This window comes from Balaenoptera physalus (assembly GCF_965194825.1).
Source record: "Balaenoptera physalus genome assembly, chromosome: 18".
In the NCBI taxonomy this organism is placed as follows: Eukaryota; Metazoa; Chordata; class Mammalia; order Artiodactyla; family Balaenopteridae; genus Balaenoptera; species Balaenoptera physalus.
In genome coordinates this window covers 49,384,709-49,396,500 of record NC_138899.1, presented here as the reverse complement: position 1 = coordinate 49,396,500, position 11,792 = coordinate 49,384,709, and the positions used below count along the sequence as shown (strand labels likewise).

The following is an 11,792-nucleotide window of genomic DNA, read 5'->3' as shown; positions in this document are numbered from 1 at the left end:
TGTCACCTGTCACTTTAACAGTTTGTCACCTACCATCCCTGAGCTGTCTCTACTTCTTTGAAAGAAGAATATCAACAAATGTGTCTTAGGGCTGTTGGGAAAGTTAAATATAGTACTTCTATGTGAAAAGCACTTTGCAAATTATAAATGCAATACACTGCTACTAATGTGTTAACTCAGGTGAAATTGAAATTCCAAGTACTAACAGCAGGATGTTGTCAAACAGTCCTTTAACCCATTGGTTTTCAGGGGAGTGGAGTTGGGACTGATTTTACCCCCCCAGGAGATATTTGGCAATGCCTGGAGACACTTTTTGTTGTCACAACTGAGAGCAGAGGAGAGGGGCTATTGGTGCTGCTAAACATTCTACAAGACACAGGACAGTCCTTCGCAACAAAAAATTATCCTGCTTAATAGTAAGCCTAATACTCCCAAATCATCCTAAACAGCGGCTGTCTGTTTTCCCGGGAAGGAAGACAGGTCCAGTCAGAATGGACCACCAATACTTAGATCCTGTGAATATACCTAGACTCCCACAGAGTCCTGTAGTCCCATGACAGAGCTCCAGCTAAAAGCAGTTTCCCTCGAAGATTTCGTCACCTAGCTCTTAGCTACAAGAATTTGGATGGAGGTTGTCCTGTGACCAAAACGTACCATACATGGAAGGACAGGAAAATCATGAGCATGTGCATAAGTATGGAAAACATAAGCTCTCTTTTTCACTGGGGCCAGGGGAAGAAAGTCAAATGTCTGTAACACATTTATTACATGTAATTAGGCAATGAGAGTTGGGGAAAGAATGTATGCAGATTGCACAAGACATCCGGTATACTGTGGGCTGAACTCACTAAGTCTGTGTGTATTCCATCCCATGCAAAGGAGTAGCTCATTCTCTCTGGAAATCTACCAATCTAAAAGTCTGCTGTGAACAGACAATGTAAGGGTTTAAAATATCTGCTATAATTGATATTTCTTTCAGTTACTTTTTTAAAAAGAGGTTTGATCACTAGCCAGGTGTTACAGAATTTGAAGCGTGACTAGTTCTACTGAATGTCTGTTGATCATTTGCACTAGAAACACTGCTTCCAACCCAGGCTGAACAGTGAACATGATTCTGTTGGATCTTTAGTGGGTTGGTAGTTTTAGTCTCCAACTGGTTCAACACCTCAGATGGAGAAAAATAAATAATGAAACCAGAAACTTTTATTTCACATTTAAATAGCAATGTTTTTGTCCCAAAGAAAAAAATAATTTTAAATGCATTTGAATTATTTCTTGCCATAATGCCTTAAGGAGGATGTTACCATAAATGGGGAAACAAAATTGTAAGGAATAAGAAAGCTTTGAAGGTAGGATTAGAACTCACAACTTTTAAATCATTGAAACTCATGGCAACAGTTCTGAAAATGCAACAGTTACCTTCGCTATACCTTCTCCTTAAACTTGACGTTTTCCCATTCCGTGTTATGCCAATATGTTCTCTAAAAGGCTTCTTTTTTTTTTTTTTAATCACAGTGACTTGGTAGGTGAGGTTATTGCAGTGCTGGCCATTCCCTCTTGACTTGTCACATTCAGACCAGATTTCAGTCCTTGGGCCTGGTGTTAAGGTCTCTGACACCTCTGACCATGCTGAGAGTTCTTCCTTTACCCTTTTGAAATGTTGGTGCAGGCACTGGCACTGACTCTTTCAACAGAGGTGAAGAGCCTGGCAGTGAAATCGCATAGTAGAGGTGAAGACCTTGTAAAACACAGAGCAAAGGCATGATGGTTTTAAGGTGAACCAAGGTCACTGCTCCTGGGAGTTTGGTGAGGTGACATTGACAACACCTTCAGAAGCCCTGGTTTTGTAGTACACTGGTCACTGAGGTCTCTTTGAGAGGAAGTAGCTGATTAAGGTATATGCAGATAACATTCCAGATTTTTCCTGGGTCTAAATATAAACTTGGCTGGCCTTTTTGAAATGGCATAAAACCTGTCAAGTCACCAGGCTGCCATTTTTGAAATTCCTGCTACAATGAACTAAGTGGCACCTCCCAGGATTTACCCCATGTTCAAAAATTGTCCTTATAATTAAAGGATAAAACCACCTGATAAAACTCTAATAATATAATTTAGGTCCCAGGACACTTCAACTATTGGGGGCCTACTTTTGTCTCTGTACTTCCCTTAGGACCTAAGTGAACTCTTAAACTTTCTAATTGACAGTTTATTATAAGAAATTCATAAAAGGTATTATTCTCCTATCATCCTGTAACATGCATGCACACATACACATTTTCTTTGTAGAGTTCACTTCTGAGGTTTCTGGTTAAAGACAATCCCAGCTTCAAAATCCCAGGTTTGAAGCAGAGAGAGACGAACAGCTCAGGAGGTGCCTCTCAGAACCTGTAGATCATTTTTATTAAGGATGGGGAGACACAGGAATGGATGAAGGCAAAGGGAAGATTATTTTCCATAGACGTGTATACGTTCAAACTGGAGGAGAAGTTCTCAGTGGTGCGTAGGTTAAGGAATCTTAAATAAGTGTCCAAGGAGCTTTCCCTGAGAAAGCAGTACTACCCCTGGTAGGGTCACCTACACGGGCTGGTTTTGTCAGCACAATTGGAACAGAAGAACCTCAAAGCCAAGCCTCTGGGAGAACAATAGCCTAGAATGACAAAGAGATACAGGGAGAAAACTCATCTTAGTGAAGATGATGTTTATTCAAAAATACTTCCAGAAGCTATCATGCTTCAAGGAATAAAGACACTTTTTTCTTTCTATAATAAGGAAATTGAGCCAGTCACACTGTTAGAGCAGTGGTGACAAAGGAAGCTCAGCCAGACCCAAGATGTGGGCAGGTACTTATAAGACCTTCAGATGGGGGACCTTCAGGATGGTGGAGGAGTAAGACATGGAGATCACCTTCCTCCCCACAAATACATCAAAAATACATCTACATGAGGAACAACTCTTACAGAACACCTACTGAAGGCTGGCAGAAGACCTCAGACACCCCAAAAGGCAAGAAACTCCCCATGTACCTGGCTCTGTGGCTGACAGGGTCATGGTGCTCCAGTCGAGTGTCAGACCTCTGAGGGGGGAGAGCCAAGTTCAGGACATTGGATCACCAGAGACCTCCCAGCCCCACATAATATCAATCAGCGAGAGCTCTCCAAGAGATCTCCCTCTCAACGATGAGACCCAGCTCCAATCAACAATGAGCAAGCTCCAGTGATGGACACCCCATGCCAAACAACTAGTAAGACAGGAACACAACCTCAGCCATCAGCAGAGAGGCTGCCTAAAATCATAATAAGGTCACAGACACCCCGAAACACACCACCAGACACAGTCCTGCCCACCAGAAATACAAGATTCAGCTGCATCCAACAGAACACAGGCACCAGTTCCCTCCACCAGGAAGCCTACACAAACCACTGGACCAACCTTACCTACTGGGGGCAGACACCAAAAACAACAGGAATTATGAACCTGCAGCCTGCAAAAAGGAGACCCCAAACACAGTAAGTTAAGCAAAATGAGAAGACAGAGAAGTACACAGCAGATGAAGGAGCAGAGCAAAAACCCACCAGACCAAACAAATGAAGAGGAAATAGGCAGTCTATCTGAAAAAGAATTCAGTGTAATGATACTAAAGACGATCCAAAATCTTGGAAATAGAATGGAGAAAATACAAGAAACGTTTAACAAAGACCTAGAAGAACTAAAGAGAAAACAAACAATGATGAACAACACAATAAATGAAATATAAGGTTCTCTAGAGGGAATCAATAGCAGAATAACTGAGACAGAAGAACGGATAAGTGACCTGGAAGATAAAATAGTGGAAATAACTAACGCAGAGCAGAATGAAAAAAAAAAAAAAAAATGAAAAGAATTGAGGAGAGTCTCAGAGACCTCTGGGACATTAAATGCACCAACATTCGAATTATAGAGGTCCCAGAAAAAGAAGAGAAAAAAAAAGGGACTGAGAAAATATTTGAAAAGATTATAGTTGAAAACTTCCCTAATATGGGAAGGAAATAGTCAATCAAGTCCAGGGAGTGCAGAGAGTCCCATACAGGATTAATCAAAGGAGAAACTCACCAAGACACATATTAATCAAGCTATCAAAATTTAAATACAAAGAAAAAACATTAAAAGCAGCAAGGGAAAAGCAACAAATAACATACAAGGGAATCCCCATAAGGTTAACAGCTGATCTTTCAGCAGAAACTCTTCAGGCCAGAAGGGTGTGGCAGAACATATTTAAAGTGATGAAAGGGAAAAACCTACAACCAAGATTATTCTACCCAGCAAGGATCTCATTCAGATATAACGGAGAAATTAAAACATTTACAGGCAAGCAAAAGCTAAGAGAATTCAGCACCACCAAACCAGCTTTACAACAAATGCTAAAGGAACTTCTCTAGGCAGGAAACACAAGAAAAGGAGAAGACCTACAATAACAAACCTGAAAGAATTAAGAAAATGGTAATAGGAACATACCTATCGATAATTACCTTAAATGTAAATGGATTAAATGTTCCAACCAAAAGACACAGACTGACTGAATGGATATGAAAAAGAGACCCATATATATTCTGTCTACAAGAGACCCACTTCAGACTTAGGGACACATACAGACTGAAAGTGAGGGGATGGAAAAAATATTCCATGCAAATGGAAATCAAAAGAAAGCTGGAGTAGCAATTCTCATATCAGACAATATAGACTTTAAAATGAAGACTGTTACAAGAGACAAAGAAGGACACTACATGATGATCAAGGGATCAATCCAAGAAGAAGATATAACAATTGTAAATATTTATGCACCCAACATAGGAGCACCTCAATACATAAGGCTAATGCTAACAGCTATAAAAGGGGAAATTGAAAGTAACAAAATCATAGTAGGGGACTTTAACACCACACTTTCACCAATGGACAGATCATCCAAAATGAAAATAAATAAGGAAACACAAGCTTTAAATGACACATTAAACAAGATGAACTCAACTGATATTTATAGGACATTCCATCCAAAAACAACAGAATACACTTTCTTCTCAAGTGCTCATGGAACATGCTCCAGGATAGATCATATCTTGGGTCATAAATCAAGCTTTGGTAAATTTAAGAAAATTGAAATCATATCAAGTATCTTTTCCGACCACAATGCTATGCCACTACATGTCAAATACAGGGGAAAAAAAACTGTAAAAAATACAAACACATGGAGGCTAAACAATATGCTACTAAATAACCAAGAGATTACTGAAGAAGTCAAAGAGCAAATCAAAAAATACTTAGAGACAAATTACAATGAAAACACGACGATCCAAAATCTATAGGATGCAGCAAAAGCAGTTCTAAGAGGGAAGTTTATAGCAATACAATCTTACCTCAAGAAACATGAAAAATCTCAAATAAACAACCTTACCTTACACCTAAAACAATTAGAGAAAGAAGACCAAAAAAACCCAAAGTTAGCAGAAGGAAAGAAGTCATAAAGATCAGATCAGAAATAAATGCGAAAGAAATGAAGGAAACGAGAGCAAAGATCAATAAAACTAAAAGCTGGTTCTTTCAGAAGATAAACAAAGTTGATAAACCATTAGCCAGACTTATCAAGAAAAAAAGGGAAAAGACTCAAATCAACAGAATTAGAGCTGAAAAAGGAGAAGTAACAACTGACACTACAGAAATACAAAGGTTCATGACAGATTACTACAAGCCACTATATGCCATTAAAATGGACAACCTGGAGGAAATGGACACATTCTTAGAAAAGCACAACCTTCCACGACTGAACCAGGAAGAAATAGAAAATGTAAACAGACCAATCACAAGCACTGAAGGTGAAACTGTGATTAAAAATCTTTCAACAAACAAAAGCCCAGGACCAGATGGCATCACAGGCGAATTCTATCAAACTTTTAGAGATGAGCTAACACCTATCCTTCTCAAACATTTCCAAAATATAGCAGAGGGAAGAACACTCCCAAACTCATTCTACAAGGCCACCATCACCCTGATACCAAAACCAGGCAAAGATGTCACAAAAAAAGAATACTACAGGACAATATCACTGATGAATATAGATGCAAAAATCCTCAACAAAATACTAGCAAACAGAATCCAACAGCACATTAAAAGGATCATACACCATGATCAAGTGGGGTTTATTCCAGGAATGCAAGGATTCTTCAATATACACAAATCAATCATTGTGATACACCATACTAACAAATTAAAGGATAAAAACCATATGATCAACTTAATAGATGCAGAAAAAGCTTTTGAAAAAAATTCAACACGCATTTATGATAAAAAACCCTCGAGAAAGTAGGGATAGAGGGAAATTACCTCAACATAATAAAGGCCATATATGACAAACTCACAGCCAACATCGTTCTCAATGGTGAAAAACTGAAACCATTTCCACTAAGATGAGGAAAAAGACAAGGTTGCCCACTCTCACCACTATTATTCAACATAGTTTTGAAAGTTTTAGCCACAGCATTCAGAGATGAAAAAGAAATAAATGGAATCCAGATTGGAAAAGAAGAAGTAAAACTGTCACTGTTTGCAGATGACATGATACTATACATAGAGAATCCTAAAGATTTTCTCAGAAAACTATTAGAGCTAATCAATGAATTTGGTAAAGTAGCAGGATATAAAATTAACGCACAGAAATCTCTTGCATTCTATACACTAATGATGAAAAATCTGAAAGAGAAATTAAGGAAAGACTCCCAGTTACTCTGCAACAAAAAGAATAAAATATCTAGGAATAAACCTACCTAAGGAGACAGAAGACCTGTATGCAGAAAACTATAAGACACTGATGAATGAAATCAAACACAATACAAACAGATGAAGAGATATACCATGTTCTTGAATTGGACGAATCAACATTGTGAAAATGACTATACTACCCAAAGCAATCTACAGATTCAATGCAATCCTTATCAAACTAATAATGGCATTTTTCACAGAACTAGAAGAAAAAAGTTCACGGTTTGTATGGAAACACAAAATACCCCGAATAGCCAAAGCAATCTTAAGAAAGAAAAACGGAGCTGGAGGAATCAGGCTCCCAGACTTCAGACTATACTACAAAGCTGCAGTAATCAAGACAGTATGGTACTGACACAAAAACAGAAATATAGATCAGTGGAACAGGATAGAAAGCCCAGAGATAAACCCACGTGCCTATGGTCACCTTATCTTTGATAAAGGAGGCAAGAATATACAATGGAGAAAAGAGAGCCTCTTCAATAAGTGGTGCTGGGAAAACTGGACAGCTACATGCAAAAGAATGAAATTAGAACACTCCCTAACACCATACAGAAAAATAAACTCAAAATGCATTAAAGACCTCAATGTAAAACTGGACACTATAAAACTCTTAGAGGATAGCATAGGAAGAACACTCTATGACATAAATCACAGCAATACCTTTTTTGACCCACCTCCTAGAGAAATGGAAATATAAACAAAAATAAATAAATGGGACCTAATGAAACTTCAAAGCTTTTGCACAGCAAAGGAAACCATAAGCAAGACGAAAAGACAACCCTCAGAATGGGAGAAAATATTTGCCAATGAAGCATCTGACAAAGGATTAATCTCCAAAATTTACAAGCAGCTCATGCAGCTCAATATCAAAAAACAAACACAATACAAAAAATGGGCAGAAGACCTAAATAGACATTTCTCCAAAGAAGACATACAGATTGCCAACAAACACATGAAAGGATGCTCAACATCACTAATCATTAGAGAAATGCAAATCAAAACTAACAATGAGGTATCACCTCACACTAGTCAGAATGGCCATCATCAAAAAATCTACAAACAATAAATGCTGAAGAGGATGTGGAGAAAAGGGAACCCTCTTGCAGTGTTGGTGGGAATGTAAATTGATACAACCACTATGGAGAACAGTATGGAGGTTCCCTAAAAAACTGAAAATAGAACTACCATATGACCCAGCAATCCCACTACTGGGCATGTGCCCTGAGGAAACCATAATTCAAAAAGAGACATGTACCAAAATGTTCATTGCAGCTCTATTTAAAATAGCCAGGACATGGAAGCAACCTAAGTGTCCATCAACAGATGAATGGATAAAGAAGATGTGACACTATATACAATGGAATATTACTCAGCCATAAAAAGAAACGAAATTGAATTATTTGTAGTGAGGTGGATGGACCTAGAGTCTGTCATACAGAGTGAAGTAAATCAGAAAGAGAAAAAGAAATACCGTATGCTGACACATATATATGGAATCTAAGGGGAAAAAAAAAAGGCATGAAGAACCTAGGGGCAAGACGGGAAGAAAGACACAGACCTACTAGAGAATGGACTTGAGGATATGGGGAGGGGGAAGGGTAAGCTGGGATGAAGTGAGAGAGTGGCATGGACATATATACACTACCAAACGTAAAATAGAGAGCTAGTGGGAAGCAGCCGCATAGCACAGGGAGATCATCTAGGTGCTTTGTGACCACCTGGAGGGGTGGGATAGGGAGGGTGGGAGGGAGAAACAAGAGAGAGCGTATATGGGAATATATGTATATGTATAGCTGATTCATTTTTTATACAGTAGAAACTAACACAACAATGTAAAACAATTATACTCTAATAAATATGTTAAAAAAAAAAAAAAAAGCCAAAGACCCTCAGGTGTAGTTTGTGGTCTCTGCTGGAGAGTGAAGGATTCCAGGAAGAGAGATGAAGCAAACATTCCTATAGTGTCTGTCTCAGAACAGCAAGAAAACGTCCTGAGATCAGAGCATCCCAGAACATGCCACCTCACCCTTGCTCAGATTTTACATCAAAACTAATTACCAATATTCCATTTGACACAAAAGTGCTTTAAAATAGAATGAAAGAAGCTTGATAAATATGAAAAGGCAAGAAGGTATATGTAATTACTTCTGTTCCCTTTGCTAATAACTTATCCTATGTGGTTCCCTTTGTTCCTCGAGTCTAAAATTGTCATGTGGATCAAAACAAAGTCTTCTTTTAAAAAAGACTTTAAATAAATAAATGAAGAATCTATTTAAAGAAATATATTCTGAGATACACTTGTTTAGTTTCCTCAGTCACTACCCTGATATTAAGTCAAAGTTACACATACTCTCCTAGTGAAATGCTTAAGATAAAACAAGGTTTAATAAATGTTTCAAGCTTATCTGTGAACAGTCACACTTCTCCCTCTGTCTTTTCATTTACTACATTTTTCCACATAAGAAACGCCATATCTGAACAACCATTTTAAAAATAAACAAAGCTCTGTGGGTGGCTGATCTCAGATTGTGTCTGAGATTCATCTTTGTATCGGTGCTAATCTGTGTTGTCATCCAGTCCTGATGCTTCCCCAGCCTCCAGTGGAAGGCACTCACCTAGGAAACAGAAGATCCATTTTTCAATTGTCCCAGAAGGTTCTGTCTCAACATGAATGCTTCCATGAGTAGTTTATATCCCATTGACTATAACCCTATTACCTCTATTGGGAACAGATGTTGGTATGTTGTGGAAAACTAATATTCATCACAAAAATTTCATTTAGATCATTGTACATGAACACATAGAGATAAATGCAGGGCTAAAGTAATAAAATTCAAGAACATGGAAAAATTCAGAAATAGCTTATTCTTGCTATGCACTTTATCTTCTGGAAGTAAAAGCAACAAACTGTGCCAAGAATTGATTGGGAATTGGTTATAAAATTCTCTGACCTAAATCAAATTATAAATTATGTGAAAATAGAATTATTTTCATACATTGCAAAATTGTACTTTCCTGAGTATATCTGTTTTATTATGTAGTATTATACACTTTTTTAATAGCACTCTATGCTAATCATCGTCATTTATTTTATACACATTTTAGCTCAACTCTACTTATAAGGACACTTAGGATTCCAAACATGTACAGTTTTATGGAAAAATACCATCTTTGATATATTGCCCAGTAGACACTGATAATGTCAAATCTTTTGAGAAGCTTACCAAATAGTGGTAGATTTTTTAGTTATGATTAAAGTGATACAGAATGCCTAATACATGTTGACCAACAAAGAGAGATTTTTGGAAGATTCCAGAACAGTGAGGTGCTATCAGAGGGTGTTCTTAGATGCCCACCAAAGGCTGTTCATTACTTAAGGCCAGGAAAGATTTATGAGGCCGCAAAAGGAACAGAGTGTAACAATTATTCAAAAAGGATATTTGAATTTAGGTATCAAAAATTTGAACAGCCTTAGTTATAGGACATTTGACAAGGGAAATGTCACTGTCTTGATTTTTGAGCCCTTAGAAATGAGTTTGAAACTTGGAATAAGTATAAAATCATCAAAGAGGAGCTCAGCATCTCTTAGTAGGACTGTCCCAGTTTAACCATGCTGTTATCCGTATGATGTTGTAAAAATTCAAATAAAGATTGAAAGTGTTTTTCCTCACCTGCTCCTGTCTGGTAAAAGTACTCATGAAGAACTTAAGTATCAGAGCCATGCTCAAGTGGTAGAGAATTATGTCACAGAAGTTATTTTTTTTAGAATTAAAATGGGAACTAAGATATCTAATACAACTCCCTTATTTTATAGATATAAATATTCACATTTGGAGAAGCTGAATGATTTTTCTAAGTACCTGTGGTAAATCAGTGGGAGGCTGTTAAGCTTGAGGGTGGGTGCTCTGGAATTGTACTGCCTGCTGGGCATCCCCCCTCCACCACTTGGTGACTATGTGAGCATAGAGTGTTTCTTTATTAATCTTTCTAGATTTCTATTTCAATTTCTTCATCTGTAAAACAGACATAATAATAGTAGAGTGGAAGCCCTCTTATTCAATGTCATAAAGACAACTGTACGAAAATGTCATTGTAAGCAGTGATACATTAAAAAATACACAATAAATTATTTATTTTAACCTAAAAAGTATTTATTTTATTTATCCATCTTTCATGTAGGGCCAAGGCCTTTTCTTTGAGTACAAGTCGTCCAGCTTTGTTTACAGTCATCCATAAAGGTTCCATTCCTTCAAAGTACAGCAAGCATTTTAAAGACATTGTAAGTCCATCTAAACACAGAACTCCTTTAGATTTTTACAGTTTCCAAATTTGTAGTTGTTGTCTTACCTGTACCTAATTCAACACCTTTTTGAAAAATATATCATATTGATTGAATCCTCCCAATACATTCAAGTTAGTTTTTATAAACATAACCTTCTTTTCTACTGGGATTCTTACTGCATTGAATTGTGTTATATTTAATAAAAATATGTTTTGTTGTAACAAGTGCAAATGGTATAATCAGATTTGGGTCCAAATATCTCTGACTCGATAACATGTACCTTGATTTAGAGGAGCAATTTTGCTCAGCTTCCTGAAGATGTGCCTTAAGTATGTCAGTGTGCTTTACAGATGATATGGAGAAAGGTAAGTAGTCCTCTCAATCCAGGTGGTCAAGGAAACTTGTACTGAAAGTTCACAGAATAGTGCCAGTATGTTAGCTATTCAAGTTTAGAACTCATTTCTCCTAACTTCTTGTCAAGTGTCAGGAAGGGGAAATTTCTCCCCTACTCCTCTTGAGTTCTTTTGGCTGGTCTAATAATTAAATTGATCAAGACAGATTAACAAGGGAAAAAGACTAATTTAATTCATACGCACAGAGCTCTCATAGAAATAAGACCCCCGAAGCGACCAAAGTAGGCTGTTTATATATCATTTTTAGACAAAGAAAAAAGTATTTATGAAAGGGGCTGTGCTTCGGGTAGCAGACTAATGAAGAAATA

The 11,792-nt window shown here is 37.4% G+C and overlaps 2 long non-coding RNA genes across 2 annotated transcripts in view; both read left to right on the top strand.

Annotated features, from left to right (window-relative positions):
* The window catches only part of LOC309647946, a 908,978-nt gene that overhangs the window by 463,103 nt on the left and 434,083 nt on the right, over positions 1-11,792 (top strand). The gene's annotated exons all lie outside the window — the stretch shown is intronic.
* Positions 1-11,792, top strand: part of LOC309647958 — a 401,872-nt gene that overhangs the window by 117,239 nt on the left and 272,841 nt on the right. The window lies entirely within an intron of this gene.